This window comes from Rhinolophus sinicus, linkage group LG10, assembly GCF_036562045.2.
Source record: "Rhinolophus sinicus isolate RSC01 linkage group LG10, ASM3656204v1, whole genome shotgun sequence".
In the NCBI taxonomy this organism is placed as follows: domain Eukaryota; kingdom Metazoa; phylum Chordata; class Mammalia; order Chiroptera; family Rhinolophidae; genus Rhinolophus; species Rhinolophus sinicus.
Genome location: NC_133759.1, coordinates 57,644,762 through 57,666,973, shown reverse-complemented (window position 1 = coordinate 57,666,973; position 22,212 = coordinate 57,644,762). Strand labels below are relative to the sequence as shown.

The 22,212-nt window shown below is 40.7% G+C and overlaps 1 protein-coding gene across 2 annotated transcripts in view; it reads left to right on the top strand.

Moving 5' to 3' along the window:
- The window catches only part of PRICKLE2 (prickle planar cell polarity protein 2), a 338,765-nt gene that overhangs the window by 160,846 nt on the left and 155,707 nt on the right, over positions 1-22,212 (top strand). The gene's annotated exons all lie outside the window — the stretch shown is intronic.

The window sequence follows — 22,212 nt, the reverse complement described above, 5'->3', positions numbered from 1 at the left end:
CTAAGCGGTTTTGGGGGATACCTTGTGATTGCATGATCAGAAATTTCAGGTGGGATGTGGATTGCGTTCTTATTTTGAATGCTGCTAGGCAGCCCTGAGTCCTATTTATAGTTCCTATATAATTGCCTTCATAAATTAATAATGTGGGTGGTCAGATAGCTCAGGGACCTTAGATGCAAATTAGAGGTAACAGACGTATAGAACACTCTTCCAAGCTGCTCCAAGCTTACTGCTTGAATGTTGCATTCTTTGTTTCTTAAGGAATGTAAATATCTTGCCAGGTAACTTTAATGACTTGAACTTGTTGGAAAATGGCATATATTTTTATTTTTTTCAAAAACTTTCTGTCTCTGAGGGCCACAACTTTTCTAGATATTCAAATGAGACCCTACTTAATTTTGAAACCTTGACTGACATGTGGTCACAGTTTCTAAGGTCATTCTGCTAATGGGGTTAGCCCAGGTCATTAAACTCCTTTGCTATTGAAGGCAACCAGTTCAATATTATCTATGTGGTGTCTTTGGGTATCCTAATTATAGAGGAATAGTATTATAGTTACAGTTGGTTAAAAGTGTCTACCATAGCTTCTCTCTTTTTGTAATGGAACTTTTCACAGAAGCTTATCATAATTGGCGTGAGACAAATGACTCCAGATGATTAATTTTTGCCTGCATTTCATTACTTGAAAATGTGAGTAGGTCTTAGATTATATTACCATTAATTTATTTAAAAGACATTCGTTTAAAAGGTAGTATTACTGTGGCTTTGGCCATTTGATACACTGTTGCTTTGGGTACCCAATTTAGATGTTTCCACCAGAACAAGCTTTTCTGGGCGTGGATCAAACTTTAGGAACATACTGCAAAGTTTATTTTATTTTTTGTTATAAAAATTTATTTCTTAAGTATATACATTTTTGAGCTCAAGCTTTTCAGGAAGAAAATACTCTGATTGTATCTTTCCAGTCTATTCACCTAAGGAAGGCCAATCTCAGCAATCTGAAGATAAGCATAATTTTGTGTGGAATTCACACCCAGGCATCTCAGGTCTTTCTTACAGGAGATGGATGTACTTTGTAGTGAAGGCCAAAAGTACATTTTTAGCCATTTTATGGTTAGAGGCTCCAGAAGTGAAACCCATCAATTGCATTATAGGAATGAAATATGATCCTATTCCTTTGAAAGAAATTAAAAAATTAAACCATTACCTTCCTGTTCATGGTAAGGTTAAAAGTGCTGTGGATAAACCAATCTCTTAATCTCCTCTTGATATACACGTATCTGCATTTGATAATTTTGACCAATGAAAGATTGTTTCAAATGATATATGCAGAGTTGCTAGCCACCCTGTTTTTTGCATGTGGTGTGAAGTTTTGTAACACACTGAGACACATGACCATGACACTTCTCCCTTTCTCAGGAATCCATCCACCTTACATTTGAATTGCATTTGAATTTCACACTCTCTTCCAGAGCTCTTACTTGGGCCCAGTTGTTGTTGTTTTTATTAAAGTATGTCAGAGTCAAATTAGCCTTTAATATTTTTATTAAGGTTTCAGGTATACTGTTGCCATTCAGAATATTTTAATGCTCTGTAGTTCTGGGAGCTCTGAAAAACTATTGGATTTCAGTTGAAAAAAGAAAATAGTTGATTTAGTGCATTTTGGAAAATGTCAACCTCTTCATTTTGACTTGAGTTCAACATTCAAGTTGCCAAGTTTGCATTTGGTACTTGAAAAGAGCAGTGGTGATAATTAGGACCTGACCCCAGTTCTTATATCCCAGACTAGGAATGTCTTCCTGATTGGCTAGAATCTCTTACAATCCTACCTGATCTGTTTCCTCCTAACTCCCTTCACGCTGAGTGTCAGAATGTGACTCCATTCCTCAAATATAGTAACAGGGAATCTGCATTCCTCTGAGTTCCCCGTTTGAGTTCAGCTTCCTTAAAGGCAATAACTGTTTCCCAGCCCAGTTTTATCCACTCATTTAATGGCTCTTCATTCAATGACTCAGTAAACAACTGAATGCCTGCTGTGTATCAGGTGTTGTGTGACTCTGGTGTTACGATGATAGATAAACATGGGCCTTGCTGTCTTGTGCTTTTACATTCTGGAAGGGAAGACCGACTGGAATGGATGATCACATGGTCATTTAGTCCCAGTTGTGATAAGTGAATGCTGTATTGTGCTTCATGCAGTGATATTCACTCATAGACCATATTTAAGAATTGTTGGTAATAACTGGAGAGGAACTTCTGGGGTCCACTTAGTTTCACTTAGGCTTCCCTGCAGTCTTGGCCAATGTGTTTTTATTTTTCTTATTTTTTATTTTTTTTTAAATATTTTATTGGGGAAGGGGAACAGGACTTTATTGGGGAGCAATGTGTATTTCCAGGATTTTCTCCAATTCAAGTTGTCCTTTCAGTCGTAGTTGTGGAGGGCACACTTCAGCTCCAGGTCCAGTTGCCATTGTTAGTTGCAGGGGGGTGCAGCCCACCATCCCTTGCAGTAATCGAACTGGCAACCTTTGTGGTCCAGCGGACGCACTCCAAACAACTGAGCCATCTGGGAACTCAGCGGCAGTTCAGCAACCTATTCAATCTTAGTTGCAGGGGGCAGAGCCCACCATCCCTTGCGGGAGTTGAGGAATTGAACTGGCCACTTTGTGGTTGAGAGCCCACTGGCCCACGTGGGAGTCGAATTGGCAGCCTTCGGCATTAGGAGCACGGAGCTCCAACCACCTGAGCCACGAGGCCCGCCCCTTGGCCAATGTGTTTTTAGAGCAGTTTCTTATGTGTTTGTTATTTATGCCAAAGTCCATTATCTGGAAAAGCTTTAAAAATTGGGATTTACATACTATGAGGAAACAGAAAAACTGGGTTCTCTTAATATTCCCCAACTCTGTGTGCGTGTGTGTGTGTGTGTGTGTGTGTGTGTGTGTGTGAAGGGATGCTCGTTCTCCTGGTTCCTTCTTACTATTATCACAAAATTAATATGACTTTGTATGGCATGATCATTGTATTTATTAATATGCATGTGCTCAAGCTCCATTATTTCCCTCAGGTTGCTTTAAGCATTTATTCATTGTCAATTATTTTTTAAAATATTTTACTCCATTTCATACTACTGACGCTATGAAAATGCTAAGTTTTGATCTAATGATTTAGCAGTGATAGGTAAAGATATGTTCAAATCCAAGAAAGGCTCATAAGTATGACCCTAGTAAAGAAAAGTAATGATGACCAAGATGCATGGTGGCAGTCACAAACAGAAGAGACTTTGCAGATTTTATTTTTCACAAGCCTAATTCCAGTCCTACCACATTAATAATCTTTCTCATCACAGGAAATGACAAACACATCAGGCATCGGAAGTACCAGAGAATAGGTGATTTCTGGTATACTATTCATCAATTGATATTACAAATTTGATCAGTCCATCTTGCTCTGTCAATACATGGATGGCAGAGATGTCTCATGAGGGCTTTAGCCATTGTAGAAGCCTGAGCCACAACGCAGAACATTTCTATATCACCCAAATGAAGAGACAGCATTCAAATGTAAAAATAGCAAAGTGCCAGAGTGCATATTAAAATTCCATGATGAAAAGATGTGTGGTCTGTCTGCTTGCACCCACTCACACGTTTGCCGACACACACATTCTCTCCAGGTGGAATCCCGCCCCCACTTCTGGCCAGGGCTCCAATTTGAGAAGTGTTTCCAGATGCACTCAGGTGCTGACATCTTAAAGGATGAGAGTGAGCTCTTAGGATCCTCAGTCAGTTGAGAATTTCCTGGGCTGCACCCCAGACTGGCATTTAATGCCTTGCAGCCATTCGATCTCACTGTCCATGCACGTCCCTCCATAAATGCCCTGTTATCTCTGTAATGGGGTCTACTGAAATGCCACCTTGGAGCAGTTGAGGCACTTGCCAAGCCAGATGAATTTGGCAACAGAAACTTGTGCTGTTTCCATAAAAGGCTGTTGGTCCTTTCTTATTATACATTAATGGCACCAATTCCTGCCAGGTGTGCTCCTGAAAGAATGTTGGGTGTTTGGGTGGGTTGTTAACACTTCCAAACTGCTGAATACCTAAGGTTATCCAGGAAGGGGCAGAAAGGTATGTAGAGTGAAGTCAGTGAAGGTGGGAGCTCCGGTGGGAGCAGAGGCCACTGTGGAGAACCTCTGGCCTCCTGCAGGAAATTTAGGGTCCACTTCGTTTGATGTAAATTTCTCCAAAGAAACTGGAAATCCTGCTTTTTCTATAAAATCTACTGCTATTTACAGGTTGCCAACTAGTGGAGACTTTCTGGAGCATTACACGGGCCAAACACAACACATCTGTTGGCCAGGGACCCTTTTGTGCTAGGGCCTGGCTACTCCAGGTGTGGTCTCCAGACCAGCAACCTCAGCCTCACCTGGGAGCCGGGTAGACAGACAGAATCTCAGCTCTGCATGTGCACGAGATCCCAGGTGACTTGGATGCACATTAAAACTGGAGCTTTATTGTGATGGGGTTCTGATTCAGGTAATCACTCACTCCATGCAGGGAGCTTTTGAATCATTGGCTAGAAATTAGATGGTTTAAATGGAACTCCATTTTAAAAGTCCAAAGAGCACCTCATCCTTGAGTGTCGGCTTAGGTGTACCTTCTCTGGGGAGACCTCCTCCCTACAGCCAGGTTAAGTGTTCTTTCTATGTGACTCCATCCCAGTATGTTCCTACTTGCATGTTCCTCCATATTGACATGGACCCTCTGAAGACAAGGACCACATCTTGTTCCCTTTATATGTCAGCACTTGTCACAGTGCTTGGCACATGGGAGTGTTCAAGGAATGAATGAATTCAGTGAAATCTCATGATCTTCATTATCAAACATTCCTTGTTAACTTATTTACTATTTGACTATTTACTTGTTGACTTGTTTACTACTAGACTGTTCAGAAGGAGAAATACTCAGCAGGTATACAATCTTACTTGCAGTCTTTTGTCCATTCCTGTGGAGTAAGTCTTCTCTCTCACTGTACATCTTGTTCACTCTCACATTCCTAGGACCTGTCCCATGACCTGATATGTAGTAGGTGCTCAATAAAGATTTCCTAAAAGGAAAAACAAAGAGCTCAGTAGTGGTTCCTGCATTAAGTTAATGCTCTTCTCATTATCATCCCTTAATTACCCATCTAAACTACAGACACATGGCTTAATTATGGACCTAAAATTATTTTTTATATAGATATGTATTTTTTTAACATATTGCTCACCAGCTCTATTCTGAATTTTAATGTGGCTCTAGGGTCCTTAAAGACTATTATTTTCCTTTTGAAAATAATAGAATAGTGCCTTCATGTTTATCTTATCCACATAGAAGGGACGGGGGCCCCTTCCTTTCTCAGTCTCAATAGGCTGCTCCCAGGTATCTGAGTGTACCTTGACTTTCCCCATCTGATCTCATTCTTTATCCACACATTCTCTAGAACTGCATATTGTTAAGAAGAAGGGAAACAGGGCAAGGCAGATACAAAATAATGTGTCCTATGTTAGTGTTCACTTTTTATATATTCTAGACAAGAGTCATTTGTCATTGGGGCAAAAACCTTTTGATCCAAATAAAAATATTTTAAGTTGGATTTACAAAATAAAAAATAAGACTGTTTTGGTTTTTTATGAAAGGTGAGTTGCTTTGCTATAATTCTATCATCTGATAGAAATTGACTCTGTTGTTCTCATCTACGTGCAATACAAGTATGTGTATTGACACTCCTACCTGTTAAGAGAATTTATTCCTTAATTCAGCTGCACTCTTACCCTGGACTGGGATGACCTCTCATTTTTGTATTTGTGCTTTCACTGTTTTTCTTGTTTGTTTTTCTGATGTGTGTGTGTGTGTGTGTCTTTGTGTGAGATTTTAATGCCTTGGGTTAGATCTCCAGCACTGACTTCGAGCATGGCCAGCCTGAGTTTGACTTCAGTTCTAACAGGTAGAGTAGTGCCTTTTAGATAGGAGTTCTATGTTAGAGCAAAAAAGCCCCCAGAAAACTCGCTTCTTGTATATATGTTATAGAAGTAATCTTTCTGTTGAGTGTGTAAAGTGAAAGAATAATTGTCAGTTTGAGTGTTAAAGTACAGTTAATGTCATAGATACTTGATTATAATGAACTGAAGCTTTTATAAAATAAGCTCTTTAGCTTCTTGTCAACTGACTTTTTTTCTTATTTTCAGTTCTAAGGAATAGTAACTTAGTAGGCCTTTAATAACTACGTTTGCATAATTAAAGGAAAATTATAAAAATGCACACTAAATTATTAGTAATCTGTTATACCAGCAAAGTAAGGTCAAAGGGTGAGAGCAAGGGAGGGGGAGACTCACTTTTACTTTACATACTTTATATTTTAAAAGTTTGTATTACTTTTGTGATTTAAGTGACTAAAATAAAATATATGAAGAATTGAGAAAGTGTATGACCTAAAATTTTTAAATAATAATGTGTGATTGAAGCTTATTATTTACTTTATATTTTCAAAATTCATTCTAGAGGTTACACTGTATCAGTCAGAATTTTTAAATGGAATTTGGTGCATGGATGGTTGGAGGTACTTTTGATTTTTACTGATTTCAGGATTCAAACTGTGTTCCTGTGGTATTTCCTTAGGGCACAGTAGTATTTTGTGATCTTGGTCATTGATATAATTGTTCACATTAAACAATGCTTTTCCTAACTATCATGTAAATATTTCTGTAGAAGAGAAATAAACAGAGTTGAGAGTCACTATTGTGGAGTTTAGGAGCAGGTACTCTGGGGCCAAACTGACTGGGTTCAACTTCTGGTTCAATCATATTCAAGGTCACGATGTGACCTTGGGCTAGTTATCAGATCTCTGTGTGTTTAAATTTTCTCATCTGTGAGCTATATAACCATACTGCCTCCAAAGGATGTTTGTAGGCGGTAAATGAGTTGATTTATGTAAAGTACTTTGAAGAATGCTTGACACTCGCAAACACTGTATCAGTTAGTTTATGCTACACAACAAAGCATTTTAAAACTTAGTAGCTTAGAACAATACTCATTTATTACTTCTCATGATACAAGTTGGCTGGCCAATTCTTCCAGTCTGGGCCCCTTAGGCTGGGGCTGGATGGTCCAGGATAGCTTTGCTTATCTGCTTAGTGTGATGGTAGTAGGGTGATGGCAGCTGGGACTATGGCAGCTGGGCTTGTGGTCACAGCGTTTTCAACAGCAACCGGAGGGCAGAGCCCAAGTGCACAACTACTTTTCAAGCCTATACTTCCGTCATATGTGCTAATATTGCATTGGTCAAAGCAACTTCCAGAGCCAAGCCAAGAGTTAGTAAGGTTACTCGAGAGCATGGGTACAGGCAGGGAAATTAGATCATCTTTGTAGACAATCTACTTCAAGCACTATAGAAGTATTTGCTGCTGCTATTACTTCTATTATTATTATTAATATTAACTTTCCAAACATAAAGCTATTGAAAGTCAAGATATACTCAAGTAAAACTCTTGAGTATGTCTTCAGTTAGTCATTAGCATTTGCCATTTCTAAATATTGTGGGAGCCTCAAAAATTAATACTTGCAACAAGAGAGTTTTTACGAGGAGCTTATTCTGCAGGGCTGAAATTATTATTTTTGTTACAAACTGTAGCTGTCCCTACTGGTCTCCCTGGGAGCATTTTGGAGGTTATAAAATACAGCGATTACTATGGTAATCATATTGCAAGTATAAAATGGCTTTGACCTAGTTGTTAAAATGCAGCGTGTATTAAAATAAAGACTGTGAGCTTAAAGCTAAATGAACTCAGAATAAAAACAGAAGAGCAAGTCCAAAGTGCTAGAGAGATCTTCAAAGGAAAGGAGGGCATTTGATAAAAAGGAGGCATTTTTCCTCATTTTCTCCACTTTCCCACAGGTGTGATGACCTCTGGGAAATGAAACCTGTCTCAGAAAGCATTTCTGTTCTCTGCTGGACTTGCAGGCAGAATTTTTTTTTTTTTTTTTTTAGATAATGGGTGCTACCATTTGGGGAGCCACTTACTTTGTACCAGCCATGTGCTAGGTCTTTCAATTCACTATTTCAGTTTCTCACCATGACACCGCCCCAAAGTGGGAATTATTATTCTCTTTTGATAAATGAGGAAACTGAGGCACAGAAGGAGTAAACGACTTGCCCTAGCTTGGGAATTCCTGCCCCCAGAGGCTTGGATCACTGAGGGCACGTGAATCATGATACCTGAAACAAAAGAAATTGGTTACAATTACATGAATCTAACCTTCAATCAGTAATGATTGTATGTTTGTACTTTGACATATTTATTTATTCAGGAAGTATTGATTGTATGCCTATTGTGTGCCAGACAGCATGCTGAATTCTCTGTTACTTAACTGGGTACCTGTGAAGGTCTTCTGAGGTCAAGGCGGGCTTCCCTGATGTCCAGAATTCAACCTGGAAGATGAGTGGGCATTTCTCAGGAGCTGTGTTCCAGGTAGCAGGAGCAGTAAGAGCAAGAAACCAGAAGACCTGCAGTCGGTCAGCTTAGCTAGAGTGGAGGACAGTTTTGATAAAGTTGGCATTGTTAAGTAGGGTGTAAGTGACTCAGTTCCTTTAGCCTGAGGGCACTAGGGAGTTATACAGAGCTTTGAGCAGGGAATGACCAGGTCAGGTGGATCGTTTAGCAAGATCATTCCAGCCACAATATATAAAATGGGATTGGGATGAGAAGGGAGGGGATGGGATGGGAGAAGAGGCATGATTTCTGGCAGTAAGACTGGCACAGCAGTCCAGGAAAAAGAAGACAATGCCTCAGTCAGAGCATGTCAGCAGCAATAGAAAAGTGAACAGTGTTCAGGGGCGTTTAGAAGCTGCTTGGATATAAAGGAGTGGCGGAGTTAAGGATGACATCTGGTGTCTGACTTAGGAGTCTGGGTAAATGGTTCTGCTGAGGAGGAAAACTTGGAAGAGCATGATGTATCTGTGGTAGATATGGTGGTGTTATGCCTGGGGGACTTCCTGGTGGGGATACCCAGAAGTTAGTTAGATGGGGAGTCTCAAACTTCTGGGCTGGAAAGGAGAGCTGAGTTGATCAGCGCTCTCTAGCTTAGCACCGCTGTGCCCTCCCCATCCTCCTTCTCCTCTTTTGACTTTATTTTGCCTCCTAATACTTATCATCTTATTTGCTTGTTGTCTTTCTCCACCACAATAGAATATAAGCTCCGTGAGGGCACAGGATGTGTCTGTTTTGTTTGCTGCTACATCCCCGGCACCTAGAACAGCACCTGGTAATGAGTGAATCAGTCTGCTGACAGCGGGTGGTGGAGCCACTGGAGAAGAGGGGAGGGTTATCAGCCCACCCTTGGAGAATGGAGAGGCGAGCCCAGGACATTAAAAGGAAGGGCACAGAAAGGAGAGCCTTCGTAGAAAACAGAAGATGCCTCTTCTCTTGCTCTGAAGCTTGAATGGCAAAACAGTTAGAAATTTCAACTACCCAAAAAGAGTGGTTCTTGAGGACCTGATAATTTCTGGAAACAGAGGGCAGGGTAGGGCTGAGTAGATGTGCTGTTTCTTTGTCTTTTTGTTGTTGCTGTTGTCCTTTTTCCTTTCCAGTAGTAATAGTAGTAGCAGCAGCAGCAATAATAATAATAATAATAATAATAATGAAAATCAGCTAAATGCAAGCATGGCTTCAGCGCATAGGTGAAGAGGGGGAACTATCAGTACATTTTATTCAACAGGAGGCAAATTGATTTCATCTTGCAGGCCAGTTGGGACCATTTGGAAGGGGCTTTCATTCCAGCAGAACTAGGTTGAGGGTGACTCTGAGTCTGTTCCAGGCCCAGCTGGAAAGAGCTCTGTGGTTATTTAATGGTATTTGCAATGGAAGCTGGACCTGGGTGGTAACATAGCTGGAAAACATTCCCACCCTCATCTAGAGAATTACTTACTATGAGTAACACTTTTCCAGAAACACTTATATTCCGTCTCTCACACTTAACCAAATGTGAATCTTGCCTTCCCAGGACTCTGGTGCTCGGCTTGGTAACTCATGTTCCTGTTTCGTTTTATTGGCACAACTCACTAGAGAGTTAAATGAAGCAGAGTAAGTCAGAGTGAAGGCTGACTTACTTTGTACCAGCCGTGTGCTAGGTCTTTCATGCAGCTTGATGATTTTTATGCCACCCAGGAAAACTGTGACTCCATTGCTTACAAGTTCGGGCTCTCGGTTTTCTCCGTCATTATTTGTTCTTTAGCATAGATAATTTTGAGACATAATTAAGCCCAGGCATTGCAATTATTAGAGTCATGTTAATTGACCTGCTGATAATGACAAAAATGAAACTACACATCAGCTGGTGGGTAAATTCAGGTTCCAGGAGCTCTTACTTCTAGAATCCAAGGGAAGCCAATAGTAAAAGCTTTATACTACAAATAGATTTTTGTAAGCATCCATTATTTTGAATTTTCAGTTTCATAGCGAAGAGCAGTCTGGTCAGTACGGGTGAGTGATGCCTTTGGATGTAACTTATTCTCCTTAATAGGTTCTCTGTGCTCCGTTAGTTGCACTCTTCATTTTCCTAGAGGAAAGTTAGGTCTTGAAATTCTCTTGTTGCCCTGCTAGAGGAGGATAGAATATTTAATGGACAATGCTAACGGAACGCTTCCTTTTGGAAACCTCCCGCACTGGATCTCCTAACTCGGGCAGTGAACTCCAAGCCCCGTAGCTGGAAACCTCAAGCTTGGGGCATTTGTGAGGCAGCAATAGAGGGGCAGCAAGAAAGGCTGAACGGCAAGAAGCATTGAGACTTTTTGGCTACCAGCTCGTAGTAACTGATTAGAGACTGGACCCTGAGAGTTAAGTGACCTAGGAGACATCACTGTGACTTAAGTGTCATCATCACCCATGAGAGTGATGTCATGTAAGTAATTATTGAAATGTAAATGGATCTTTTGAATGCTGACATATTGCTCCAAGTCGATTCAATCGTAACGTGAATTTTGGCAGTAGTATGCAACACCTCTTCTCCCCTTGTGTACTGGTGAGGGTAGGGATCCGTGGCCATCAAGCAGTAATGATTTACAGTGAGCTTAACACTGTTACAGGCACAGGGAGAAATTCAAAAGATCCTTCCCAGTGCTGACTTTTGCAGGGGAGAGCGGAGGGGAGAGAGGAGCACACAAAATAACATGCGATCATTCAGGAATATTCAATGATAGACAGGACAGTAGTTTATTGACAAGAGATGTCACAAAATGAAGAGGGTTTGGGGCAGCAGAATTAGCATGAGTGTGTGTGGTGATTTGGGGAAACCAGAAATTGCCCTCTGCACACAGTGGGGAGAGGCTTCATGAAAGAGGAAGGATTTAGCAGGACCTTGGAAGATTGTGGAATCTAGGTTGTGTTAATTTTCTATTACTGCCTAACAAATTACCCCAAATTTAGCAGCTTCAAACAACACGTACGGGTTTGAAGTTCAGGCCTGATGTGGCTGGCTTCTCTGCTCAGGTGCTTAGGAAGTGCAGTCAGCGTCTTGCCATCTGCACCCTCATCTTCCCCTCTTCTCCTCCTCCTGGCTCATTCGGGTTACGGGCAGAATTCAGTTCTTTGTGGTGCAGGACCCAGGATCCTGTGTCTCTAGGGACCCCCCTCAGCTTATAAAGGCAGCGTTTGGGTCCTTGCCACATGGCCCCTCCATCTTTAAAGCCAGGGACTGGGAGTCTCCCTCACATCGAATGCCACTCACCCTTTCCATCTGTGTGTCCAGTAAGATCCCAGTCTCTGTGAAGGGACCTAGGATTAGGTCAGGCTCACTGAGGATCTCTTCATCGTCCACAGTTTTGGTGTGTCAGTTACAGATGTTTAATTGAAAAACCAGAAGAACGTGTGTGTAACCCTGGGGCCAAGAATCGTGGGTGTCATCGCAGAATTCTGTGCGCCACCTGGGTACATAGAACGTGTATCATCCGTCCAAGCGAGCAACCAAATCAATTATCCGCATAATGGCTTCTCATGTGGATTGTGCATGCAGCCTGGAGTTGGTAGGAGGCACTTGGAAAGGAAGTGAGCTTCAAAGTGGCCTGATGGTGACTTAGAATTTGAGGAGCCTGACTGACTGGCTTGTTTCATGACGTAGACCCAACCTACCCCACGATGCTTTTTCAGCCACTGGAAACCTCTTCCTTCTGGTCCTTTTCTCACATATACTTGCAAGTTTTGCCATTAGTCCAGGTTTTCAAAGGGATGATTCTGCTGCTTAGGGGCAAAGGGATGATTCTGCTGCTTAGGGGCAATATCTGGAAATACTTTTGGTTGTCGTAACTAGGGGGGCGCTACTGGCTTCTAGAAGGGAGAGGCCAGGGAAGCTGCTCAACATCCTACCCACACTGGCCAGCCCCCCAGCACAGAATTGTCTGGACCCTAATGCCTGTGCTACCAATGTTGATTAGCCCTATGAAATGCCTCTCTTTCCTGCTCCTCCTCGTCTCTATGAAGCCTCCATAATTTCACCCATACCGTTGCATCTGCCTGACTGCTTATCTCCCCTTTTCCATATCAAGGATTCCTACTCATTCAAGACACGCTGCGCACCTCACCTTCTGGTGTTGGTCCAATTTATTCACTCCACTGTTCCTGAGCACTTCTTCATACCTAGCCTACCTCACTCAGTGCATTCTTTTGTATGTGAGTATATAACATAGATCTGTCTCTCCCACCCAACTGGGAGTTTTTCTGGAGTGCGAACTCTTGTCTTTTTTATAGCTGTGTCCCCAGAGCTTATTACCATAATGCCTTGTATATAGCAAGTGTAAAGTGGACGGGCAGATGGATAAACGTAAAAGCATGTGACAAGTTTCCAGAAGTAAATTATGATCCGATCTCAGCTTCTTCTCTGCCCTCCTGAATGGCTCTCATGACGGATCCAGCAGGACCTACACGGTGGCCGGAGTGATCAGTCCGTGGGAGGACATGAATCTCAGGGATCTGGAAACAGGACTGCCTGGGTGTGAGTCCCATCCCTGCCACTTACAAGCTGTGTTACTGGAGCAGGTTACTTAATTTTTCCTTGCCTCGGTTTCCCCCTCTGAAATGCAGGGATCATCATAGTCCCCACTTCAGAGGGCTGTTGCAAGGATTCAGAGAGTTCATGGAAAGGCAGAATAGGACAAAATTAATACTTCCATGTTCCAAATGCCTGACTAGTGAACTTCCCAAGAACACGAGTGGATGCAGCTCAGCATGGCTGCATGTGGCACATTCTCCAAGGTAACACACCTGAAAGTACAGGACCAAAAACTGTGTCCATGACCACCAAGAAAGGCGATGCCCAGATGTAGGCCTACAAAGTTAAAATGCTGGTACCTACATCTCATATCCATACAAATTTCCTCGTTAGAAATGCTCCTAAGTGCTTGAGAGTCATCAGTTTCCCCTGTGAACTGGAAACTTTGCCTTTTCAATTTGGGAGTAGCCAATCCGAGGTAATATAAATATTTCCGTTTCTTCCCTTCCTCCCCCAAATGTAATTAAGAGGTTCTACTCAATCTTTAGGGATCATTTGTCATTTTTAAAAACCTACTTGATGATATAATGGAGCAGTAATGAATATATTACTTTGGTTTTAAGAAAGCTTTAAAAATGCAAGTGTGGGCCGTGTCCCAAACATAATGAATCTGAGTTTCCATGGTTGGAGCACAGCAACCTGCAGAACTGACAACATCCCAGGTGGTTCTTATGCAGACACAGTCCAGCCATTGGAAACTAATAGACTAGATGCTACATGGCATTAGGAAGCAGATTAAGAATCCCAAATTTCTGCTCAAATGGAGGTAATAGGCTGAATTAAAAAATAAAGAAATGAACAGACCTGCACTTAGAGCCAGAGACCCAACTGCCCAGATGTAGAGTAAAGTGGGGGTAGTCTGGTGAGGGCTGTGTATAGGAAGAAGGAAACAAACAAACAAATAAACCCTAACCTTAAACAGATTTTGGTCAACAGCTCAGTGTGATTCAAATTAATATGATAATTGAATTACTGTGTCAGAACATGAAAAGTATAAACCCTCTCTACCCTGTCCTGCAAATCATATTTAAAAGCTTCATTATTACGAACATTTTCAAGCATACTCAAAAGTAGAAAGAATAGTACAGTAATCCCTATATAATATACAATTATCAAAAGTTTGCTATATGTGCTTCATCTCTTTTTACTTTTGCTTAAATTCTCTCCCTCCCTCCCTTCCTCTTTCCTTCCCACCTTTCTTCTCTCTCCTTTTCTTATTTTCTTCCTAAGTATTTTAAAGCTTAACAGACATCATGTTACTTTAGCTTGACATTCCTAAACATGTTTCTCTAAAAAATATGGATGTTTTCTTACATGACCATATCTCACCTCACAGCACTGACAATAATTCCTTGTTCTAATTTAACTGGGATGTCACATTGTGAGTAGCTGTCATGCTAGAGGCTTTGGAACCATGTCCCATGAGGAACGGTTAAGAGAAGTAGGTTGATAGAATACAGACTTGGGTTTTTGAAGGATGCCGAGCAGGAGAGTTGTCTGGACTAGTAGTTCTGTGTGTTCCATACTGGTGGCGTGTTGGTTGTCAGCTCACTGTGCAGAACTTAATTCAGGAGCCAGATGTCTGGTGATGAACTGAGCTGCTCAGGTGTTTTCTCTCCTGGAAGGGTGGAGTGTGAGACAAGGTTTATGTCTCTGATTTTATGAGTATTTATCAAGTGCTTGCTATGTTAGCTGCTGAGAATGGCTGTGCAGGATAAGACAAATGCAGTCCCTTCCCTCATGGAGCTTCCAGTTCTAGCACTGTTTCCAAAATGTGGAATGGTTTTGGATGGTACAGAGTAGTTCGTTAACTAACATTAGTTACACATCATTTTAAAAAATTATCTTTTCAGTCTTCTAAACTTTTTGAGTACGTCAGAGAGGAGATCTCACTTGGGGGCTGGAGTTGCCACTTCTCTAAAACGTGATCATCTCCCTTTTTAGTGAAGAAAGAGCAACTTCCTGGTTACAGCCTTTGGCAGACCATGGCTTCTAAATAATGATTTTTTGAATAATTTATTAAACATATTTTAAAAAACAACACAACAGGAAAATATTTAATACTTAAATATTTAAAACCAAAGTGGTACTACAGATGATTTTAACTTTTGTTTTTTTCTTATCTGTTTTTGTTTTGCACTTTTTTTTTGCATACAGTAAAATTCAGTCTTAGGTTTACAGTTTCATGAGCTTTTATAAATGCAGGCATGTCACCACTCCCTCAATCAAGATACAAACCACTTCTGTCACCTTCCAAATTATTCTCATGCTGTTCAATCCCACTTCCCATTTCAGCCCTTGGCAAATACTGATCTGCCTTCTGTTCCTATAATTTTGTTTTTTCTGGAATGTCATGTAATGGAATAATACAATATGTAGCCTTTTCAGCCTTGCTTCTTTCACTTAGCATAATACATTTGAAATTCATCCATCTTATTGCATATATTCATTCCTTTTCATTGCCGAGTAGTATTCCATTGCGTGAATGTACCACACAATGTATGACAAGTCATGGACATGGTATTTAGTGAAAGCATATTTGGTAGAAATTCTGAAGGTGATATGCAAATGAGTGTGTCTTGGAGGAAAAAAGTAATCCGACCAATTTATGCATTAAAGAATTGTTTGTAGTAGGTCATCTTTTACTTTTTTTTTTTTTTACCCAAACCTTCAACAATGTATTTGACTGAAATATAAATAGGTTTCCTGTCCTCTTAAATCAGAACATTTTGGGGCCTCAAGGTAAACCTGGTAGTCTCCAAAACATTCTGTTCATACTCTGTCAGGTCATTCATTTTCACTCATTCATTCATTCATGCATGCATTCATTCCCTTCATCCCTCCTTCCCACCCTCGTTGTCCTTCTCCTCATTCGCATTCTCATGTTCCCTTTCACTCTTTTTCTCTCTCTCCCCCAGCCCTTCTCCCTAATATTTCATTGGAATTTATGTAACTGAATTAATTAGACCTATTTCTCAAGGAGTTGGTTTTCCATAAAATTCACTTTGCAGTTGGCATGACAGAAGAGCTGGCATATTAGTCAAATGCTACAATTTGTTCTTTGTATCTGAATCAGGCTGGGGTTGGGCTTCCTGCTTATCTGTTGTCCATTTAAACCATTCTGTCCTTTGCAATGAATGTGCCTGGATTCTTTGTGATTGGTCTTGGGTGATGGTTGTGAGTGTTGATGGATTGGGTGTGGAAATGCTTAACGGGGACAGACCCTATCTCTTTAGTTAATGTTACAGAGTCCCCAGGATATAAAGTGTCTGTATGAAAATAAATAAGGTCTTTTCTTTTCCTTTCTTTGGCTGATGATATCTGTACCATTTAATAGAATAAAATGATAAAAATCTTTGTCCTTTCTTAAATAACTTAATGTCCTTTCTTAAATAACAGCAATGTTAATTGCTGTTCTATGTATTTATTCATTTCGTATTTCTGAAATATATTCACTTTATAGACATTTCTGTTGCCCAATGCATTTTAAATCCTCAAGCATACTCAAATTATATATGTTTATTGTAATCTTCTATGTATCTGGGGGTGGGAGGGGTGCACTTTGTAGCTAAACAGGAGATCAAAGTCTGTTTAAATGTTCTCCATTTATTTAGCCAGTTTGCTGCAGAATACAAAGGCTGCTAAAGGATTTGAGTGCATATCTTAAAAGCTCATCAGAAATATTCTGAGCTATAATTTTTTTTTTTTCTCTCTCTCAGCAACATTTCAGATATGGAGGTTCTCCTTGGTTGCCCCTGCTAGAATTGCTGAATTTAAATTGCCACAGGAAGAAAGAAAGATCTGTTCTGTTTTTTCATCTGTGGAATGAGGGGGTTGGACTAGATGGGAGATGTCAAATTTATAGCACTAATGCTGTCTGTCACTCCTATCCATCTGCATGACAGACATCACTAATCAATCACAGCATGCTTTCCTACCATAATGTAGCCTCAGACTTCTTGACAAGTCAGCACTCCAGGAAGTCAATACTAATCAATCAATGTTAGCCCAGAAATGCAATCTATTTGCCGTTCTGAAACATGATGGTGTTTAATCTCTAGTGCAAACTTAAGATGGCTTCTAAAGGTTAGATCACCAATGCATGGTAGAAGGAAGAATGTTGGAGGGCATGTACAGTTTCAAAAAGAGGATTTGTAACCACTACATTTTATGCTGCTTGAAGGCAGGCATCGTGCTTTATTCATGTTTTCTTCATGTGTACCCAGCCTATAAGGCAAACCCCTTTTCGTAGTAGACATTAGATAAATGTTTGTTAAATGGCAAATGAAGGAATGAGTGGAAAGCATGCTCTTGGCCAATTCTTTGCTCCCTAAGACGGCACAGTTCAGTGCTTCTTTCAAAAGGCAGGCACAGCCCTTGCCATTATTGAATTTCATCTACGTTAATTCAGGCCATTCCTGCAGATTGGCCAGATCGCTTTGTGTTGTAGTCCATAGAGCATTGGCAGAGCCCAGCAACTTGGAATCATTGGTTGGACTTTATATATTTCTTCCCCATCCATCCTTTTGGTCATTCACAAACCTATTGAGTAATACTGAGGAGGGTCCACCTATTCCTTCCTCTGCTGGACTCTAAATCCTTTCACCTTGGTTTGTGGTTGGGAATCTGAAGATTTAATGATATAGATAGGAATGTTGTCACAGTTTTGGGATCTAACACTAGAGATAATCACATATTTGACATTTAGTATATGCAGCCTTCATTAGGTATTTTGGGGGAATTATATTTTAAGTTCCTTCATGGAAAGGACCAGATCTGATAACTCTTTTTATTTTGATAGCATGATAATGTGCCTTTTTCAAGGTGGATACTAAGTACATTTCACATTCCTCAAGGTAGTTTCATGAAAACAGGGTGAAGCCTCTGTCTTCTTCAGCTTTTAGGAGAAAATCACCTTTAAAAACAGAAAGTGGGGCCGGCCCGGTGGCTCAGGCGGTTGGAGCTCCATGCTCCTAACTCTGAAGACTACCAGTTTGATTCCCACATGGGCCAGTGGGCTCTCAACCACAAGGTTGCCAGTTCAACTCCTCGAGTCCCGCAAGGAATGGTGGGCTCTGCCCCCTGCAACTAAAATTGAACACAGCACCTTGAGCTGAGCTGCCTCCCGGATGGCTCAGTTGGTTGGAGCGCATCCTCTCAACCACAAGGTTGCCGGTGCGGCTCCCGCAAGGGATGGTGGGCTGCGCCCCCTGCAACTAGCAATGGCAACTGGACCTGGAGCTGAGCTGCGCCCTCCACAACTAAGACTGAAAGGACAACAACTTGAAGCTGAACGGCACCCTCCACAACTAAGATTGAAAAGACAACAACTTGACTTGGAAAAAAGTCCTGGAAGTACACACTGTTCCCCAATAAAGTCCTGTTCCCCTACCCCAATAAAATCTTTAAAAAACAAACAAACAAACAAAAAACCAGAAAGCATTTTTTCCACCAAGGCACTGGATTTCATCTAATAGTAATACTAGTCACCCATTTAATAAAAATCAATGTGTAGGCTGGGCATTCTGCTAAATGCTTTATATATATTATCCCTAAGTCTGAAATCAACCCCAAGACTAGTGATGTGAATTCCATTTTTCAGATGAGATGAATGAAGCTTAGAGAAGTTACATAACTTGGTCAAAATCACAGGATAATAAGTGGCAATACTGGGATTTAAAGCCTCGCCAATCTCTAAAGTGTTTTCTCCTGAAGATACCAGCTCTCTCCGTGCAGATGCCACCTCCTCTTCCCTGGGGTACCACCTCTCCTGCAAGGATGGTTCAGGTGCTCTTCCTCTGTGTTTTCACAGCAGTTTATACTCCCTTATTAGGACACTGTTCATCCTGTGATGGACCCTTTGTCTGCTGCCTTCACCACCAGAGTAAGATTCTTGAGAACAAGGGCTTTTTTTTCCTCTTTCTTTCTTTCTTTCTTTCTTTCTTTCTTTCTTTCTTTCTTTCTTTCTTTCTTTCTTTCTTTCTTTCTTTCTTTTTCTTTTCTTTTTTTCTCTGCCACTTTTGTTTGATGACTGAATAAATACTTATTTCCTAGGAGATCTCTTTCACTTTGCTTTGGTGCATGGGTATCATATATACTGTACAGCTAGGCCTTCAAGAACTTCTATAGCTCGGAATTCATTAAATTGGGGGATGAAAGATTTGGGGAGATATAGTCCAGCTCTAAATGTGGAATGGAGAGTTGTCTCTATTCTATACCACTTAACGTACTTTCTGCTTACCTTTGTCATTGTACTATTAAACCACTTCATTTTTCCTCTTCAGTTTTTTATTAACTGTATGTTTATGAATAATTAATGCATGCAGATGTTCTTATGTTTATTAATCCTGTTTAAAATGCCCTATGCTTCTTGAATCTAAGGATTTATGAGTTTTATAAATTCTAGAAAATTCTCAGCCATTTGGCTGCTCCTCAGTTTCTCTATTCTCTCCCAGTGGGACTCCTAGTAGACATGTGTTGTGTCTTCACAATCTATCTTTCATCTCTATTAACCTTTCTTTCATATTTTTCAAGTCTTTATCCCATTGTACTTCATTTTGCGTAATGTCCTGAGATCTCTACTTCTCTCTTCAGCAGTAACTAACCTTCGGTTTAACTTATCCATTGAGTTTTTAATTTTAATGAACCTATGGGAAAGATAGGCATCATTTCCTGTTCTTTTTTAGGGTTTCAATTCTAGCTTTAATGTTTTTAATCATTTGAAACTTTATTTCGTATTCTTTTTCAGAAGGTTGTTTTAGGACCTCTTACTGAGCCTCTGATGCTCGTATTTGTTGGCTTGTGACTCGTCCGTTTCCTGGGTGTTATTAATATGCTATGGGAAGCTCACGCTTTGCAGGCCCAGTTGTAGCCTGGATTATGGAACTGGCTCTCTGGGGTAATTTTTCACTTGCTTCTGTGAGGCATTCTTGGCGTATCATGGATAGGACTGGACCAATTTTTATATTAATTTCTCAGGTACAGCTTCCTGATTCTTACTTTTGTTACTAGTACTCCACTCTCAAGAAAGGCATAGGCCTAGGGTTTCTAATTCTCAGCTTAAACGGTTCCCTCCTACTCAGAACACAGGTAGAGACAGACAAGTTATGTTGGGCTGGGTGACGATATTTCTGATCTATGAATTCACTGAGGGTGCAGTCCTCAGTGAATATTCCTGGTTTTCTCACAAGGTCTCCTAACAGCATCCTGCTTCTCCTTGTTCCAGGGCCTTTTCTCCTCTCTTCCATGGGCATTAGAACCCCAGCCCCTAAGGAATCAATACAAACATTTCCCCTGCTGCCAACCGCCTTCCCCTCTACCTCAGAGCCACAGCATGAGTTTGCATGCTTACCATCCTTGTTTTCAGTTACTTTATTTCTACCACATGGGAAATTTCCTTTCTTTATTGTAAGTCAGCTAAGCACTTAAAAGAATTTTTATTGTATTTTATCTATCGTGTCTAAGTGTTTGAAGGGTTGTCTAAGGGTTGGAATTTTCAGGCTGTCATCATTTGCCATCTCGCCAGAACTGGGAGTTTATTACAATCTCAAGGTGAAATATTCAAATAATACACAAAGATATATGATGAAATATTAGTCTCCTTCCCACCTTAGACCTACCTAGTTCTCAAACCACCTTGCTAGATAGAATAACCTTTATCATTTTCTTAGGCATAGTTCTAGAAGCATTTTAGGCATGTACAGCATATATACACAATACATGAATATTTAAGTAAGCATGAATATAGTTTACCTTCTGCACTGTACTTAGCAATGTATTTTAGAGTTCACTGTTTATTAGTGCACTTAGCTCTGCCTCTTTCTTTTCTCATGACTGTATGGTATTCCATCAGATGGATGTATCATAATTTAACCATTTCCCATATTTTATCAGATCATTGTTTTCAGTTATTTTGATATTATCAACTATCCTGCCACAAACATTTCTGTGCAGATGTCTTTACTAGATCATCATTTAACAAAATTCTCTTTGTCTATTCTCTCTTCTTCCCCACCCTGTAATCTTTAATTTTACGTGTCAACTTGACTGGTCTAAGGGATACCTAGAGAGCTGGAAAACATGATTTTGGGGTGGGTGCGTCTGTGAGGATGTCTCCGGAAGAGATTAGCATGTCAATCAGATTTCCTAAAGAAGATCACACTACCCAGTGTGGGAGGGCATCCTTCAATGTGTGGAGGGCCTCAAGAGACCAAAAAGGCAGAGGAAGCATCCCTTCGCTCTCTCTGCCTGCACTGAGATGTTCATGTTCTGCTGCCTTACACACTGGCACTCCTGCTTCTTGGGCTTTTGGACTGAGACTGCTATTTATACCATTTGCACCCGATTCTCAGGCCTTTGCACTTGGACTTAATTATACCACCCGTGTTCTTGGTTCTCCAGTTTGTACGATACAGACTGTGGAACTTCTCAGCCTCCATAACCATGTGAGTCAACTCCTATATTAATCTCCTAATATCTCTCTCTCCATCTATCTCTCTATCTCTACCTCCTATTGGCTCTATTTCTCTGGAACTCCCATCCCCACTATGAGTTTTTTGTGGATCTTATCCTTCGTTGGTGACCTCCGCACCTCACATAGGGTCTGGCACTGAGTTAGCACTTTATTTATGTCTGTTTCATGAATGACTGTATACTCACCAAGAAGCCAAACCAGCATTTTACCAGCTCCAACTTCCAGCAAATAGAGTTTGATTTCAGTAATAACAACAACTATTGATATTCAATAGATTACAGCCATTGACTGAGCACCTCCTCTAGCCCAGACCTGAGCTAATGCAATCTTTACAGCAACCCCTCTGTGAGATGGGAGATTTCATGATCATGCTTTACAGACAGGGAAACTGAGACACACGTTATACAACTAGTGAGAGACGGAGGCCATATTGGAACAGTCTTGTCTGGAATCAACACCTGGTCTCTTGAATATTGTGTCTTAATTAACAGTGGTATTGTCACAGCCAACATAGGACATTCACTCATTCATTCAATCCACAAGTATTTACTGAGAACTCACGATGTTCCAGTCAGGGAATGATACAGTGTGATGACTGATGAAAATATCCTTGCTCTGGTGGAATTTACAGTGTAAAGGGAGAGACAAATAATGCAAAACAAGTGAAAG